This window comes from Arachis ipaensis, chromosome B3, assembly GCF_059453495.1.
Source record: "Arachis ipaensis isolate K30076 ecotype BB chromosome B3, ASM5945349v1, whole genome shotgun sequence".
Taxonomy (NCBI): domain Eukaryota; kingdom Viridiplantae; phylum Streptophyta; class Magnoliopsida; order Fabales; family Fabaceae; genus Arachis; species Arachis ipaensis.
The window spans coordinates 62471749-62490506 of NC_142438.1; the positions used below are offsets into that span (position 1 = coordinate 62471749).

The following is an 18758-nucleotide window of genomic DNA, read 5'->3' on the forward strand; positions in this document are numbered from 1 at the left end:
TAACCTTCGAGAACGTTAGTGACACCCAACATTGTCACTAACGTTCCAGTGTGCCCCTTCTTGCTTCACGTTAAAGCCCACGTTAACTAGGTTAACGTGGCTTCTAACGTAGCCCTTGCCATCCTTCGAGAACGTTAGTGACATTCAACATTGTCACTAACGTTCCAATGTGTCCCTAGGTCTCACGTTAGAGTCCACATTAACTAGGTTAACGTGGCTTCTAACGTGTCCATCTTTAGCCATCCCAACGTTAGTGACAATGTTGAGTGTCACTAACGTTGGCTCATCCTTCATTCCTCATCGTTAGCTTCCAGGTTAACCAAGTTAACGTGGAAGTTAACGTGACTCTTGGGGGTTGTGTGGTTGCTTCAACATTAGTGACAATGTTGAGTGTCACTAACGTTGTCGACAACTCTTCATCCCTTACGTTAGTTCCCACGTTAACCAAGTTAACGTGGTACTTTGCACCATAGGCCAACGTTAGTGACAATGTTGAGTGTCACTAATGTTGGCTTCTCTTCCCCCCTTAACGTTAGAGGCCACGTTAACCTAGTTAACGTGGCTTCTAACGTGGCCACTTATGAGTAATTGCCAACGTTAGTGACAATGTTAAGTGTCACTAACGTTGGCTCAACTTCTCTTCTCCACGTTAGAGTTCACGTTAACTTAGTTAACGTGACTCTCTAACGTGGGCATTGATGGCTTTTTGAGAGTGTTATTGGCAATCACTTTTCTCATTAATCTTGCAAGTTACCTCCCCTTTTCTTGCTTCCTTTTGGTCCTGAAATCAAGCAATAAAGTGCAACATAATAATTGTCACTAAACTTATGCAAAATCCTCATGAAATTATGTAAAATGCACAATGTATGCTTGAATCAAGGCATAAGTGAATATCTACCCAAAACTAGCTTATTTCCTAAAGAAATGCATGAAACTAACCTAAAAACAGTAAAGAAAAGGTCAGTGAAACTGGCCAAGATGCCCTGGCATCACAATACCAAACTTAAAGCTTGCTTGTCCCTAAGCAAGTACTGGAACAAGAGAATGATGAATGGAATATCCAGAGGAATGAGTCATTCTTGTGGAAGTTATGTTACTGATTTTTTGGTGGTTTCATGCATAGCAACTTAGGTTCATTCCATTACTTGCTTTCAGACCTTTATCATGTCCTAAAACACCCACTTTGTTTATATCCCATGAGACCTTTATTTATTGATCCTTTTATTATTGTTATTTCAAGGGTTGTTTGTGTTATTTAGGCTAAGTGCTCTGTAAGGGGGCAACTCTTTAAGATAAGCTTTCAGCCAACACTTCCGAACCAGTTGGTTCAAGGTGCTAGGTGTTGAGACACTCCTAAGGACTTACTCCCTCAAGCCTATCTCCCATACATACACACTACAGGCATTTAGTGTATTTATTTTCTTTTCTTGAGACCTTGGTGTCTGATGAGCGGATATTTTATACGCTTTTTGGGGATAATTTCATATAGTTTTGAGTATGTTTTAGTTAGTTTTTAGTCTATTTCTAGTATTTTTTAGGAAAAATTCATATTTCTGGACTTTACTATGAGTTGTGTGTTTTTCTGTAATTTCAGGTATTTATTTGGCTGAAATTGAAGGAGCTGAGCAAAAATCTGATTCAGGCTGAAAAAGGACTGCTGATGCTGTTGGATTCTGACCTCCCTGCACTCAAAGTGGATTTTCTGGAGCTACAGAACTCGAAATGGCGTGCTTCCAATTGCGTTGGAAAGTAGACATCCAGGGCTTTCCAGCAATATATAATAGTCCATACTTTGCACAATAATAGACGACGTAAACTGGCGTTCAACGCCAGTCCTCTGCCAAATTCTGGCGTCCAGCGCCAGAAAAGGATAAAAAACTGGAGTTGAACGCCCAAACTGGCACAAAAACTGGCGTTCAACTCCACAAATGGCCTCTGCACGTGGATTGCTTAAAGTCTCAGCCCCAGCACACACCAAGTGGGCCCCAGCACACCAAGTGGGCCCCAGAAGTGGATCTCTGCATCATCCATCATAGTCCACTCATATTTTGTAACCCTAGGCTACTGGTTTAGTATTTAAACAACTTTTAGAGACTTATTTTGTATCTCATGACATTTTAGATCTAAACTTTGTATTCTCTGACGGCATGAGTCTCTAAACCCCATTGTTGGGGGTGAGGAGCTCTGCTGTGTCTCAATGAATTAATGCAAGTATTCCTGTTTTCCATTCAAACACGCTTGTTCCTATCTAAGATGTTCATTCGCGCTTAAATGTGATGAAGGTGATGATCTGTGACATTCATCACCTTCTTCAAACCATGAACGTGTGCCTGGCAACCACCTCCGTTCTATATCCGATTGAATGAGTATCTCTTAGATTCTTTAATCAGAATCTCCGTGGTATAAGCTAGAACTGATGGCGGCATTCATGAGAATCCGGAAAGTCTAAGCCTTGTCTGTGGCATTCCGAGTAGGATTCAAGGATTGAATGACTGTGACGAGCTTCAAACTCCTGAAGGCTGGGCGTTAGTAACAGACGCAAAAGGATAGTAAATCCTATTCCAACCAGATCGAGAACCAACCGGTGATTAGCCGTGCTGTGACAGAGCGCGTGAGCGTAGTTTTCACTGGAAGGATGGAAGGTAGCCATTGACAACGGTGATCCACCAACACACAGCTTGCCATAGGAGGACGTGCGTGCATGAATCAGAAGACAGAGGAAAGCAGAGATTCAGAAGACAAAAGCATCTCCAAAACTCCAACATATTCTCCATTACTACACAACAAGTAACTTTTAATTTATGCTCTACTGGTTATTCATAATTCAACTGATAAACATAATTGACTTCCTGACTAAGATTTACAAGATAACCATAGATTGCTTCAAACCAACAATCTCTGTGGGATTCGACCCTTACTCACGTAAGGTATTACTTGGACGACCCAGTGCACTTGCTGGTTAGTGGTACGCGTTGTGAAAAGTGTGATTCACAATTCGTGCACCAAGTTTTTGGCGCCGTTGCCGGGGATTGTTCGTGTTTGAACAACTGACGGATTATTTTGTTGCTTAGATTAGGAAAAATCTTTCTTTTTTGGTTTAGAGTCTTTTATTATTTATCCCTTGTTAAAATACTTTAAACTTATAGCTCAGTTATTTAGAACGTGGTGTTTATGTTCATGATAATTGGCTATCATATTTTTTTTAAAAAAAAAAAAAAAAAACCTTTTTCAAAAATAATTTTTCTATTAAATCCTGTGCCAAATTTTAAGTTTGGTGTTTTCAAAAATAATCTCAAAATTTCATCCTAAGGTCCCATAACTCATTTGGCTAGAACATTAATTTGATTGGGTTAGACTCTTTTATACTCTTTTCAAAACCTTCTTTTTCAAAAATATTTTTTTTCTCTTAAATCTTGTGCCAAACTTTAAGTTTGGTGTTTTCTTGTTGATTCCCCTTTGATTTTCGAAAATTTTGGTTTGGTTTTCTAAAAATTTTAAGTTTGGTGTTCTTCCTTCATGTTCTTGTGTTCTTGTGAGTCTTCAAAGTGTTCTTGAGTTTCCTTGTGTCTTGATCTTAAAATTTTTAAGTTTGGTGTTCCTTGGTGTTTTCCCTCCAAATTTTTCAAAAACAAGGAGCATTAGATCTAAAAATTTTAAATCTTGTACTATCTTATTGTTTTTCTCTTTCCTCACTAAATTCAAAAATATCTTTTCAAAATATCTTTTCTAACTTCCTATCTTTTCAAAATTTGTTTCAACTAACTAACCAACTTTTTGTTTGTTTCTTAACTTTTTCAAAACTACCTAACTAACTCTCTCTCTCTCTCAAATTTTCGAAAATATCTCCCCTATTTTTCAAAAATTTTGTTTTTTTTTACTAATTATTTTTAATTTTCTTTTTACGAAAAAAAAAAATTTTCAAAATTCAAATTCTTTTTAGTTATTTTATTTTATTTAAGTATTTACTTCTTATAAAATAAAATAAATAAAAAGGTAAATCAGTCCAAGTTATATCCATAGATCCATCATGGACATAAGTGGAGATGGACAGTTCAGGAGGACTTTGGGGTCATATTCTAACCCCTCTACTGCTTCGTATGGGAGTAGCATATGCATACCCTCCATTGGAGTTAGTAGCTTTGAGTTGAATCCTCAGTTCATTATCATGGTGCAGCAAAGTTGCCAGTATTCCGGTCTTCCACAGGAAGAACCTACAGAGTTTCTGGCACAATTTTTACAAATTGCTGACACAGTACATGATAAGGAAATAGATCAGGATGTCTACAGACTATTACTGTTTCCATTTGCTGTAAAAGATCAAGCTAAGAGGTGGTTAAATAACCAACCTAAGGCCAGCATAAGAACATGGAAACAGCTGACAGAAAAATTCCTGAATCAATATTTCCCTCCAAAAAGGATGACACAGCTAAGGCTGGACATCCAAGGCTTTAAACAAGGAGATAATGAATCTCTTTATGATGCCTGGGAGAGATACAGAGAGATGCTACGAAAATGCCCCTCTGAAATGTTTTCAGAGTGGGTTCAGTTAGACATCTTCTACTATGGGCTTGCAGAAGGAGCTCAGATGTCTTTAGATTACTCAGCTGGTGGATCTATCCATATGAGAAAGACAATCGAAGAGGCTCAAGAGCTCATTGATACAGTTGCCAGGAATCAGCATTTGTATCTAAGCAGCAACCCTTCCATGAATGAAGAGGTTAAAACAGTAACTGCTGAATTCAGTACTGTAAAACAAGCTGCTGAATTCAATCAGCAATTAGATTTTCTAACAAAGCAGCTAGCTGAATTCAAAGACAGGTTACAGGAGACAAGGATAGCTAATATACATATGGAAGAACAGTTTAAGCAAACAAAGCAGCAGCTATCAAAGCAAATAGCAGAAGAATGCCAAGCAGTTCAATTAAGAAGTGGGAAAACATTAAATACCCCACCTCAAGGCATCAAAAATTCAAGAAATAAGCAACCCACCAAAGATTCCCCTGAGGACAGTAAGAGCCCAGGGAAAAATAATTCTGGCACTAAAACGCCAGAAAATGGGTGGAAGGCTGGCGCTGAACGCCCAGACCATGCCCAAAACTGGCGTTCAGCGCCAGAAACAAGGCAGGATTGGCGTTCAACGCCAGAAATGGGCAAGAATCTGGCGTTGAACGCCCAACAGGGGCACATTTCTGGCGTTCAGGCGCCAGGAACAGACAGTGAGCTAGCGTCTAACGTCACTCCAGCTTCTGACTCTGGCATTCAATTGCCAGTGAGGGATCAGACACACACAAGTGCTGACAACAACCCCTCTAAAAAGGCTTCTTTAACTACTAAGGTTGAGGAATATAAAGCCAAGATACCTTATCCTCAAAAACTCCGGAAAGAGGAGCAGGATAAGCAATTTGCTCGCTTTGCAGATTATCTAAGGACTCTTGAAATAAAGATTCCATTTGCAGAGGCACTTGAGCAAATACCTTCTTATGCCAAGTTCATGAAAGAGATCTTGAGTCATAAAAAGGAGTGGAGAGAAACAGAAAGAGTTCTCCTCACTGAAAAATGCAGTGCAGTCATTCTGAAAAGCTTTCCTGAAAAGCTTAAAGACCCTGGGAGTTTTCTGATACCATGCATATTAGAAGGTGATTGCACCAAGACAGCTTTATGCGATCTTGGGGCAAGCATCAACCTGATACCTGCATCCACTATCAGGAAGCTTGGCTTAACTGAAGAAGTTAAACCAACCCGGATATGTCTCCAACTTGCTGATGGTTCCACTAAATACCCATCAGGCGTGATTGAGGACATGATTGTCAGAGTTGGGCCATTCGCCTTTCCCACTGACTTTGTTGTGCTGGAAATGGAGGAGCACAAGAGTGCTACTCTCATTCTAGGAAGACCCTTCCTAGCAACTGGACGATCCCTCATTAACGTCCAGCAGGGGGAAATAACCCTGAGAGTCAACGATGACGAGTTCAAATTGAACGCTGTCAAAGCCATGCAGCATCCAGACACATCAACAGACTGCATGAAAGTTGACCTTATTGACTCTTTGGTAGAAGAGATCAACATGGCTGAGAGTCTCGAATCAGAGTTGGAAGACATGTTTAAAGATGTTCAGCCTGATTTGGAGGATTCAGGGGACATGAAAGAGCCTCTGAACTTTCTTCTGAAAGAGGAAAAACCTCCTAAACCAGAGCTCAAGCCACTGCCACCATCCTTGAAATATGCATTTCTAGGAGAAGGTGACACTTTTCCAGTGATCATAAGCTCTGCTTTAAATTCACAGGAAGAGGAAGCACTTATTCGAGTGCTAAGGACACACAAGACAGCTCTTGGGTGGTCCATAGGTGACCTTAAGGGCATAAGCCCAGCTAGATGCATGCACAAAATCCTATTGGAGGATAATGCCAAACCAGTGGTTCAACCACAGAGGCGGCTAAATCCAGCCATGAAGAAAGTGGTGCAGAAAGAGGTCACCAAATTACTGGAGGCTGGGATTATTTATCCTATTTCTGACAGCCCCTGGGTGAGCCCTGTTCAAGTCGTCCCAAAAAAGGGAGGCATGACAGTGATTCATAATGAAAAAAATGAACTGGTACCTACAAGAACAGTTACAGGGTGGCGCATGTGTATTGACTACAGAAGGCTCAATACAGCCACCAGAAAGGATCATTTTCCTTTACCATTCATAGACCAGATGCTAGAAAGACTAGCAGGTCATGATTATTACTGATTTTTGGATGGCTACTCAGGCTATAACCAGATTGCAGTAGATCCCCAGGATCAAGAGAAAATAGCATTCACATGTCCATCCGGAGTGTTTGCTTATAGAAGGATGCCCTTTGGGCTATGCAATGCACCTGCAACCTTCCAGAGATGCATGCTCTCTATTTTCTCTGATATGGTGGAAAAATTTCTGGAAGTCTTCATGGATGACTTCTCAGTATATGGAGACTCATTCAGCTCCTGTCTTGATCACCTGAAACTTGTTCTGAAAAGATGCCAAGAAACCAACCTAGTTTTAAACTGGGAAAAGTGTCACTTCATGGTGACTGAAGGAATTGTTCTTGGGCATAAAATCTCAAACAAGGGAATAGAGGTGGATCAAGCAAAAATAGAGGTAATTGAAAAATTACCACCACCTGCCAATGTTAAGGCAATCAGAAGCTTTCTGGGGCATGCAGGATTTTATAGGAGGTTTATAAAGGATTTTTCAAAAATCGCAAAACCTCTAAGCAATCTGCTAGCTGCTGACACACCATTTGTGTTTGACACAGCATGCCTGCAGGCGTTTGAAACGCTGAAAGCTAAGCTGGTCACAGCACCAGTCATTTCTGCACCAGACTGGACATTGCCATTTGAGTTAATGTGTGATGCCAGTGATCATGCCATTGGTGCAGTATTGGGACAGAGGCATGATAAGCTTCTGCATGTCATTTATTATGCCAGTCGCGTTCTAAATGATGCCCAGAAAAATTACACAACCACAGAAAAAGAACTACTTGCAGTGGTTTACGCCATTGACAAGTTCAGATCATACTTAGTAGGATCAAAAGTGATTGTGTATACTGACCATGCTGCTCTTAAATATCTACTCACAAAGCAGGATTCAAAACCCAGGCTCATCAGATGGGTATTGCTTCTGCAAGAGTTTGATATAGAAATAAGAGACAGAAAAGGGACAGAGAACCAAGTGGCTGATCATCTGTCCTGGATAGAGCCAGTGAAAGGGACGTCCCTCCCCTTTCTTGAGATCTCTGAGACGTTCCCTGATGAGCATCTATTTGCCATTCAGAAAGCACCATGGTTTGCCGATATTGCAAACTATAAAGCTGCAAGGTTCATACCCAAGGAGTACAATAGAATACAAAAGAAGAAATTAGTTACTGATGCAAAGTACTACTTGTGGGATGAACCTTATCTCTTTAAGAGATGTGCAGACGGAATTATCCGTAGGTGTGTCCCCAGAGAGGAAGCACAGAGAATCCTATGGCATTGCCACGGATCTCAATATGGAGGCCATTTCGGAGGTGAGCGAACAGCCACCAAGGTCCTCCAATGTGGCTTCTATTGGCCCACACTCTATAAAGATTCCCGAGAGTTTGTACGTAATTGTGACAGTTGCCAAAGAGCTGGTAATCTGCCTCATGGTTACGCCATGCCTCAACAAGGAATCTTGGAAATAGAGTTGTTTGATGTATGGGGAATTGACTTCATGGGACCTTTCCCACCATCATACTCAAACACTTATATTCTGGTGGCAGTTGACTATGTATCAAAATGGGTTGAGGCTATTGCCACACCCACCAATGATACTAAAACAGTGCTGAAGTTCCTCCAGAAACATATCTTTAGCAGGTTTGGTGTCCCTAGAGTGTTAATCAGTGATGGGGGCACTCACTTCTGCAATAAACAGCTTTACTCTGCCATGGTTCGGTATGGAATTCGCCACAAGGTGGCCACTCCATATCATCCACAAACCAATGGGCAGGCTGAAGTCTCTAACAGAGAATTAAAGAGAATCCTGGAACGGACAGTAAATACCCGTAGAAAGGATTGGGCACGGAGCTTGGATGATGCTCTGTGGGCTTACAGAACAGCATTCAAGACCCCTATAGGGACCTCTCCATACCAACTTGTGTATGGTAAGGCATGTCACCTGCCCGTGGAATTGGAATATAAAGCTTATTGGGCAACCAGATTCCTAAACTTAGATGCCAAATTAGCAGGAGAAAAACGATTGCTCCAGCTAAATGAGCTAGAGGAATTCAGATTCACAGCTTTCGAAAATGCCAAGCTTTATAAAGAAAAATAAAAAAAATGGCATGACAGAAAGCTGTCATCTAGAATCTTTAAACCAGGATAGAAGGTCCTGTTGTTTAACTCTAGACTCAGGCTATTTCCCGGGAAACTAAAGTCCCGGTGGAGAGGACCATACGTGATTACAAGAGTGTCACCATATGGTTATGTAGAGCTTCAAGATATTGATTCTGATAAGAAGTTCATTGTCAATGGACAGAGAATCAAGCATTATCTTGAAGGCAACATTGAGCAAGAATGCTCAAGGCTGAAGCTAGATTAAAAGCTCAGCAAGGTCCAGCTAAAGACAATAAAGAAGCGCTTGCTGGGAGGCAACCCAGCCATGGGGCAACAATCCTCTAAGCATTTTACCCTATTTTTATTTTTATTTATTTTTATAAAGTTCACTGACACTAAGGTAAAGAATCATTTCCATAAGTTTACAGGGTTACAGAAGGAATCTACACACAAAACAGAGATAGGGAGCTTACTGGCAGGAAAATGCCAGTAAGGATAGCTATCTGGCGTTCAACGCCAGAAAAGGGCAACAACTAGACGTTGAACGCCCAGGAGAGCAGCATTTGGGCGTTGAACGCCCAAAACAGGCAGTGTTTGGGCGTTCAAACGCCAGGATGGTGGGGAGGAGCTCTCCTTCTACCCATCTCCTTCTTTTTCTTTTGCTTGAGGACAAGCAAAGCTCTAAGTTTGGTGTGCTTATCCGTGATCACTAAGATCATGGCCCCTAAAGGAAAACAACCCACTCCAAGAGGAGCAAGGGCGTGATTTAAAGGAACTGAAGCGCCAGAAATTTTCTCTTGAAGGACCAAGCACCTCACAGACTAGAGGAACATCCACTTCCCAAACCTCAAGGTTGTTGAGTTCTAATCTTAGCCTTAACTCTGTGATAACTGTTCTTATTTTAATTTTACCTTAGGAGTCATATAGTAGTAATTAGTACCTATTTTGATTTTATCTCCAATTAAGCTATAGTTTATTTTTCTCATCACCAGCTAACATGAATAAAGTAGTAGATCTTTTGAATAAGAAGCAATAAAATTTCGAGTTTTAATAAGAGAAATTCTAATTAGTTAAATGTGGTGGCAATGCTTTCTGTCTTCTGAATGAATGCTTGAACAGTGCATATATCTTTTGAATTTGTTGTTTAAGACTGTTAAATATGTTGGCTCTTGAAAGAATGATGAACATGAGACATGTTATTGAGAATCTGAAAAATCATAAAAATGATTCTTGAAGCAAGAAAAAGCAGCAAAGAACAAAGCTTGTAGAAAAAAAAAAAAAGAGAGAGAGAAAAAAGGAGAAAGCAAGCAGAAAAAGCCAAAGCTCTTAAAACCAAAAGGCAAGGGTAATAAAAAGGATCCCAAGGCTTTGAGCATCAGTGGATAGGAGGGCCAAAAAGGAATAATATCCTGGCCTAAGCGGCTAAATCAAGCTGTCCCTAACCATGTGCTTGTGGCGTGAAGGTGTCAAGTGAAAACTTGAGACTGAGCGGTTAAAGTCAAGGTCCAAAGCAAAAAGAAGAGTGTGCTTAAGAACTCTGGACACCTCTAATTGGGGACTTTAGCAAAGCTGAGTCACAATCTAAAAGGTTCACCCAATTATGTGTCTGTGGCATTTATGTATCCAGTGGTAATACTGGAAAACAAAGTGCTTAGGGCCACGGCCAAGACTCATAAAATAGCTGTGTTCAAGAATCATCATACTGAAATAGGATACTCAATAACACTATCTGAATTCTAAGTTCCTATAGATGCCAATCACTCTGAGCTTCAATGGATAAAGTGAGATGCCAAAACTGTTCAGAAGCAAAAAGCTACTAGTCCCGCTCATCTAATTAGAATCTGAGCTTCATTCAAAAACTCTGAGATATTATTGCTTCTCAACCTATTAGTCTTCTATTTTATTTGTCTAGTTGCTTGAGGACAAGCAACAGTTTAAGTTTGGTGTTGTGATGAGCGGATATTTTATACGCTTTTTGGGGATAATTTCATATAGTTTTGAGTATGTTTTAGTTAGTTTTTAGTCTATTTCTAGTAGTTTTTAGGAAAAATTCATATTTCTGGACTTTACTATGAGTTGTGTGTTTTTCTGTAATTTCAGGTATTTTTTTGGCTGAAATTGAAGGAGCTGAGCAAAAATCTGATTCAGGCTGAAAAAGGACTGCTGATGCTGTTGGATTCTGACCTCCCTGCACTCAAAGTGGATTTTCTGGAGCTACAGAACTCGAAATGGCGTGCTTCCAATTGCGTTGGAAAGTAGACATCCAGGGCTTTCCAGAAATATATAATAGTCCATACTTTGCACAAGAATAGACGACATAAACTGGCGTTCAACGCCAGTCCTCTGCCCAATTCTGGTGTCCAGCGCCAGAAAAGGATAAAAAACTGGAGTTGAACGCCCAAACTGGCACAAAAACTGGCGTTCAACTCCACAAATGGCCTCTGCACGTGGATTGCTTAAAGTCTCAGCCCCAGCACACACCAAGTGGGCCCCAGCACACCAAGTGGGCCCCAGAAGTGGATCTCTGCATCATCCATCATAGTCCACTCATATTTTGTAACCCTAGGCTACTGGTTTAGTATTTAAACAACTTTTAGAGACTTATTTTGTATCTCATGACATTTTAGATCTAAACTTTGTATTCTCTGACGGCATGAGTCTCTAAACCCCATTGTTGGGGGTGAGGAGCTCTGCTGTGTCTCAATGAATTAATGCAAGTATTCCTGTTTTCCATTCAAACACGCTTGTTCCTATCTAAGATGTTCATTCGCGCTTAACTGTGATGAAGGTGATGATCTGTGACATTCATCACCTTCCTCAAACCATGAACGTGTGCCTGGCAACCACCTGCGTTCTATATCCGATTGAATGAGTATCTCTTAGATTCTTTAATCAGAATCTCCGTGGTATAAGCTAGAACTGATGGCGGCATTCATGAGAATCCGGAAAGTCTAAGCCTTGTCTGTGGCATTCCGAGTAGGATTCAAGGATTGAATGACTGTGACGAGCTTCAAACTCCTGAAGGCTGGGCGTTAGTGACAGACGCAAAAGGATAGTAAATCCTATTCCAACCAGATCGAGAACCAACCGGTGATTAGCCGTGCTGTGACAGAGCGCGTGAGCGTAGTTTTCACTGGAAGGATGGAAGGTAGCCATTGACAACGGTGATCCACCAACACACAGCTTGCCATAGGAGGACGTGCGTGCATGAATCAGAAGACAGAGAAAAGCAGAGATTCAGAAGACAAAAGCATCTCCAAAACTCCAACATATTCTCCATTACTACACAACAAGTAACTTTTAATTTATGCTCTACTGGTTATTCATAATTCAACTGATAAACATAATTGACTTCCTGACTAAGATTTACAAGATAACCATAGATTGCTTCAAACCAACAATCTCTGTGGGATTCGACCCTTACTCACGTAAGGTATTACTTGGACGACCCAGTGCACTTGCTGGTTAGTGGTACGCGTTGTGAAAAGTGTGATTCACAATTCGTGCACCAGTGTCCAGCACCTCTTTGGGTTACTAAGTGTTCTGTAGTGAAGGTTACTCTTGATAGTGGACTTTCAGCTGATAATCCCGAGTTAGTTAACCCAAGTTACCAAGTGATAAGGCACCCCTAAGAGCTTATTCATCCAAGTAGATCCCTCACACAGGAGCACCACAGACACTTGCCTCAAGATTAAAACCATTGATGCCTAGCCTTATTGCTTACTCTTTTTCTTTTATTTTTCACTTCCATTGTTCTTTCCCTTTTCTCTTCTTTGGATCTTGTTATTAACTTAGTCTTATGAGTGTATCCAAAGCAAAGTATTCAGGCCATATAATTGTCATCCCAGCCTTGTGGTTGAACCAATTTAGCTAACTTATGACTACCCCAAAGATTCATGAATGCACTTCCACATTATGAACTCTACTCTGGTCTTTTAAAAACATAATCATTCTCTTCTTCAATTTGATTTAAAGGGACAGCATACAAGTAAGTTAAGTGATGGTGCAGTAACATAAAGACTAGTGTACATAGACCTATTCAGAACTTAAAAGACAGAATTTAAAAAGGGTTCAACTACGTGTAACTACAAATCAAAAGTGCATTCGAACTTCCAACTTTCAACAATTCTGAGTACAATGGAATTAGGTAATAATACAACCTTCGGGTGATGATCTCTGGTCCCCCTCTCTCTTTGTCATCATCCTAGTTTTTGCTGCCTCGCTTCTTTGGGTGAAGGTGCACCATTTCCTTATAAGATTCCTGCAAGGTTACTGGAAGTTGCTTGTTCCCAAAGCACTTGAGACATAGTTAGCTTACATGTATGCTTGTGCCTCTTGAACTCAATTTGGTGTGTGAACACCAAACTTAGTTCTTTGCCCAGTACAAAACATTGCATATATGCAGAGACCCTCATATCTTGTTATCAACAAAGCAATGATCACCTATAGTCTAACTACATCTAAGTGGTTTCTCTTGACTGGATGGAGCTAGCAATGTTCTTTTGGAGTGGAGTGTAATTCTAACCAATGTCTTTTAGTGGAACACCAAACTTAGAACTACACTACCACTCTTGGATTGTTCTGGTGTGGAACACCAAACTTAGCTCCTTACAATACAGGGGAAATAACTTGTGATTTTTATTGACATAAAGATTAAAGTGAAACTACCTGAGGTTGGGTTGCCTCCCAACAGAGCACTCTTTTATCGTTGCTAGCTCGACGAGTCCTTAATTACTTGAGATGGTACTTTACTCTGGGGTTTTCCCCCATGTTGCCCAGGTAATGCTTGAGTCTTTGTCCATTCACTGTAAAAGTCCTCTCTGAACCTTCATCCGTGATTTCGATGTGGCCATATGGTGATACTTTTGTAACCATGAAAGGTCCGGACCACCTTGACTTGAGTTTTCCTGGGAATAGCCTTAATTTAGAATTGTAAAGGAGTACTTGCTGCCCTTTTTCGAAACTCCTGGGTGCCAGATGCATGTCATGTTTTCTCTTTGCCTTTTCTTTATACATCTTAGTGTTTTCATAGGCTTGTGACCTGAATTCTTCCATCTCTTGCAGCTGCAAGATCCTTTTTGCACCAGCAGCAATGCTGTCAAAATTTAGTATCTTGATAGCCCAAAGAGCTTTGTGTTCCAGCTCCAGTGGTAAGTGACAAGCCTTCCCATAGACTAGTTGATATGGAGACATTCTAAGTGGAGTTTTGAATGCTGTTCTGTATGCCCAAAGAGCATCATCCAACTTTTTCGACCAATCCTTTCTAGATGCGCCCACAGTCTTCTCCAGGATCCTCTTCAGCTCTCTGTTGGATATCTCAGTTTGCCCACTTGTTTGAGGATGGTAAGGTGTGGCTACTTTGTGTTTTACCCCATATCGTAAGAGGAGAGCTTCTAGTGGTTTGTTACAAAAGTGGCTCCCTCCATCACTGATGAGAGCTCTTGGGACTCCAAACCGGCTAAAGATATTCTTCCTGAGGAAGTTCATGACTACCTTGTTATCATTAGTTGGGGTTGCAATAGCCTCTACCCATTTGGAAACATAATCCACTGCTACCAGGATGTACTTGTTTGCATATGAGGTTGGGAATGGTCCCATGAAATCAATTCCCCACACATCAAACATTTCCAGTTCCAAGATGAAATTTTGTGGCATGGCATTTCTTTTGGGCAGGTTTCCAGATCTTTGGCATTCATTGCAGCTTTTTACTAGTTCCTTGGCATCCTTGAAAAGGGTGGGCCAAAAGAATCCGCTTTGTAACACCTTTGCTGCAGTTTTGTCCCCTCCAAAATGCCCGCCATAGCATGAACCGTGGCAGTTCCACAGGACTTCTCTCCCTTCCTCTTCCGAAACACATCTTCTAAGAATTCCATCTGAACATTTCTTGAAGAGATATGGCTCGTCCCAGACAAAGTATTTTGCATCATTCATGAGCTTCCTCTTTTGATGTTTATTGATCTCTGGGGGTAATGCCCCAGTTGCCTTGAAATTTGCAATATCTGCGAACCATGGTGCTTTGTGAACTGTCATCAATTGCTCATCATGGAAGAGCTCGTTCACATTTGTATCATTCTCTCCACCTTGATCATGAGGGATTCTGGATAGGTGATCTGCCACCTTGTTCTCCACTCCTTTCTTATCTCTGATTTCAATATCGAATTCCTGCAACAGTAAGATCCACCTTATTAGTCTTGGCTTTGATTCTTGCTTGGCAAACAAATATTTAAGTGCTGTGTGATCTGTAAAAACAATCACTTTAGCACCAATGAGGTATGATCTAAATTTGTCAAATGCAAAAACTATTGCTAGCAACTCCTTTTCAGTAGTGGTATAATTTCTTTGAGTTTCATTAAGGACTTTGCTAGCATAGTATATCACACGAACTAGGTTATCTTTCCTTTGTCCTAACACCGCTCCAACTGCAAAATCAGATGCATCGCACATCAATTCAAATGGTAGGTTCCAATCAGGTGGGGAAATGATAGGAGCAGAGGATAACCTCATTTTTAAATGTGCAAATGCTAGCATGCATGTTTCATCAAAGATGAATGGTGTATCAGATACAAGGAGATTGCTTAAGGGCTTGGCTATCTTTGAAAAATCTTTGATGAACCTTCTGTAAAAACCCGCATGCCCTAAAAAACTTCTAATTGCCTTGACATCACTGGGTGGGGGTAGTTTTTCAATAAGTTCTACTTTAGCTCTATCAACCTCAATGCCTTGGTGAGAGACCTTGTGACCAAGGACTATTCCTCCTGTCACCATGAAGTGGCATTTTTCCCAGTTCAAGACCAAATTGGTCTCTTGGCATCTTTTCAATACCAAGGCGAGGTGATGTAGGCAACTAGGAAAAGAATCTCTGAATACCAAGAAATCATCCATAAAAACTTCAATGAATTTTTCTATCATATCTGAAAAGATAGAAAGCATGCAGCGTTGAAAAGTTGTAGGGGCATTACATAATCCAAATGGCATACGCCTATAGGCAAACACTCCATACGGACAGGTAAATGAGGTTTTCTCTTCGTCTCTTGGATTAACCACTATTTGGTTATATCCTGAATAACCGTCGAGAAAACAATAATATGCGTGCCCTGCAAGTCTTTCCAACATCTGATCCATGAATGGAAGGGGAAAATGGTCCTTTCGTGTAGCCTCATTGAGTTTCCTGTAGTCTATGCACATCCGCCATCCTGTGATGGTCCTTGTAGGTATGAGCTCATTCTTCTCATTGGTAACCACAGTGATCCCTCCCTTCTTTGGCACAACATGTATGGGGCTAACCCAAGGGCTGTCCGAAATTGGGTATATGACCCTTCCTTGCCAAAGCTTCATAACCTCTTTCTGTACCACTTCCTTCATGATTGGGTTCAGCCTTCTTTGGGATTGAATTGATGGCTTGGCATCATCTTCCAACAGTATTTTATGCATGCATATGGCTGAACTGATTCCCTTCAAGTCAGCAAGGGTCCATCCAATGGCATCCTTATGCTCCCGCAGCACCTTGAGTAGTTCGTCCTCTTGATCTTGACTGAGGGATGAATTTATGATCACTGGGTAGTTTTCATTTTCTCCTAGATATGCATATTTGAGAGTAGGTGGCAATGCTTTGAGTTCAAGTTTGGGTGATTCTGATTTTTCGTTCCCTTCCTTTGGTGCATCTGGTATATGTATTTCTGCTGTAGCTACCTCCTCACTTGATTCAGATTCTTCCTCCACCAATCTTTCGTTCTCTTCAGGTTCATCTTCTTCAAAATTCTCCTCCACTTCATCCTCAAGTGCATCTAACCTCATGCATTCCCCCAATTGTTCCGATGGATAACTCATGGCCTTGAACACATTGAATGTCATCTTTTCATTGTGTAATTTCAGGGTGAGGTCACCCTTCTGAACATCAATGACAGCTCCAGCAGTGGCCAAGAATGGCCTTCCCAAGATGATGGAGGTCTTGGCGTCTTCCTGCATGTCCAGCACCACAAAATCTGCTGGGAATATGAAATCTCCTACTTTTACTAGCAAATCCTCTACTATCCCGTGAGGGAATTTGAATGACCGGTCTGCCAGTTGTAGAGCCATTTTTGTTGGTTTAGCCTCCTCAATTTTCATCTTTCTCATCATAGCTACTGACATCAAATTGATGCTGGCCCCTAAGTCACAAAGAGCCTTTTCTACTGTGATTTCTCCTATAATGCAAGGGATCTGAAAACTCCCAGGATCCTTCAGTTTCTGAGGTAGTTTATGCTGAATGATAGCACTGCACTCTTCAGTTAGTATCACAGTCCCATTGTTCTTCCAGCTTCTCTTCTTAGTCATTAGCTCCTTCAAAAACTTGGCATAAAGTGGCATTTGTTCTATGGCTTCAGCAAATGGTATGTTGATTTGCAGCTTCTTGAAGATTTCCAAAAATTTCAAGAACTGGTTGTCATCTTCCTTTTTCTTCAATAGCTGGGGGTATGGAGCTCTTGAGATGTTCAGTTGGGGTATCTTTTTTTCTTTCTGCAGACTTGGCGTGGGGGGTTGCATTCCATCTTGCTCTTCTCCCTTTTCATTTGAGCCTTCTTCTTATGGTTTTTGGGGATGTTCCTTCAGTTCCTTCCCACTCCTAAGTGTGATAGCTTGACACTCATCCCTTTTGCTTGAATGGGCATCATAGCAAAAATTGTGGTTAGGAAGCTGCTTAAATAGATAGCTGATTTGTGTTTCCAGTTTTGTGATGGCAGCATTTTGATTCTGCATGTTTGACTGCACTTCCTCTCTGAATGCTTTACTGTCTTGAATGTCTCTGCATATTCCTTCAATGAAGGTTTCGATCTTAGAGAGCTTGTCATCAATTGATGAGTGGTTCAGAGCAGATGTGCTATTTTGGTTTTGATAAGTGTGTGGAGAAGTGTTGTTGTGGGGGTGTTGAGATGTCCTCTGGTCTTGGTTTTGATCTTGCTTACTTCCCCACCCAAAGATTGGGTGGTTTCTCCATCCAGGGTAGTAAGTCTTGGAGTATGGATCATAGTTTTTCCTTGGTGAATTCCCAATGTAGTTGGCTTGCTCCTGACTCCCCTCTGCTTCTTCATTCACTCCTTCTTGGATTGTTGATGAAGATGAGATTGCTGCTACTTGGTTCCTCTCCATCTTCTTGGTGAGGTCAGTTAGCTGCTGGGTAATGAGCTTGTTTTGGGCCAACAGAGCATCTACATTGTTTAGCTCCATCACTCCTCTTGTGTTCCCTCTTTTGGAAGCATAGAAGTAGTCGTTTTCTGCTACTATTTCGATAACATCTAGGGCTTCCTCAATGGTCTTTTTCTTGTTCAAAGATCCTCGAGATGAATGGTCTACGGCCTTCTTTGACTCATAAGAGAGACCTTCATAGAAAATGTGCAGCTGCACCCATTCGTTGAACATGTCAGGTGGACATCTCCTTGTTAAGTCCTTGAACCTCTCCCATGCTTCATATAGAGTCTCACCATCTTGTTGCCTGAAAGTTTGAACCTCAGCTCTCAGCCTATTAATTCGTTGAGGAGGGTAGAATCTTGCTAAGAATTTGTTCACCACATCCTCCCAAGTTGTCAAGCTCTCCCTTGGGAAGGATTCCAGCCACTTGGCTGCCTTGTACCTAAGTGAGAAAGGAAATAAGAGCAGTCTATAGGCGTCAGGATGAACACCATTAGATTTCACTGTGTCACATATTCTCAGGAAGGTGGTCAAATGTTGATTGGGGTCTTCTCGAACACCTCCTCCAAACGAACAGTTGTTCTGAACAAGGGTGATGAGCTGTGGTTTAAGTTCAAAGTTGTTGGCATGGATTGTTGGCTTTTGGATGCTACTTCCACAATTGCCTGGGTTTAGATTGATGTAAGAGCCCAAAACTCTTCTATCCTCCCCAGCATGATTTGCTCCACCTCCTCTGCCATGGTTGTGAGTCTCTTCTTCATGATGATTTTCCATATTTT

The 18758-nt window shown here is 41.1% G+C and overlaps 1 non-coding gene across 1 annotated transcript; it reads left to right on the forward strand.

Annotated features, from left to right (window-relative positions):
• Positions 1 to 18208: 18208 nt before the first annotated feature.
• On the forward strand, positions 18209 to 18312 carry LOC148570864 (small nucleolar RNA R71). Its single transcript, XR_015908154.1, has one exon. It is a non-coding gene; the product is annotated as a small nucleolar RNA R71 (small nucleolar RNA).
• The last annotated feature ends 446 nt before the right edge of the window (positions 18313 to 18758 follow it).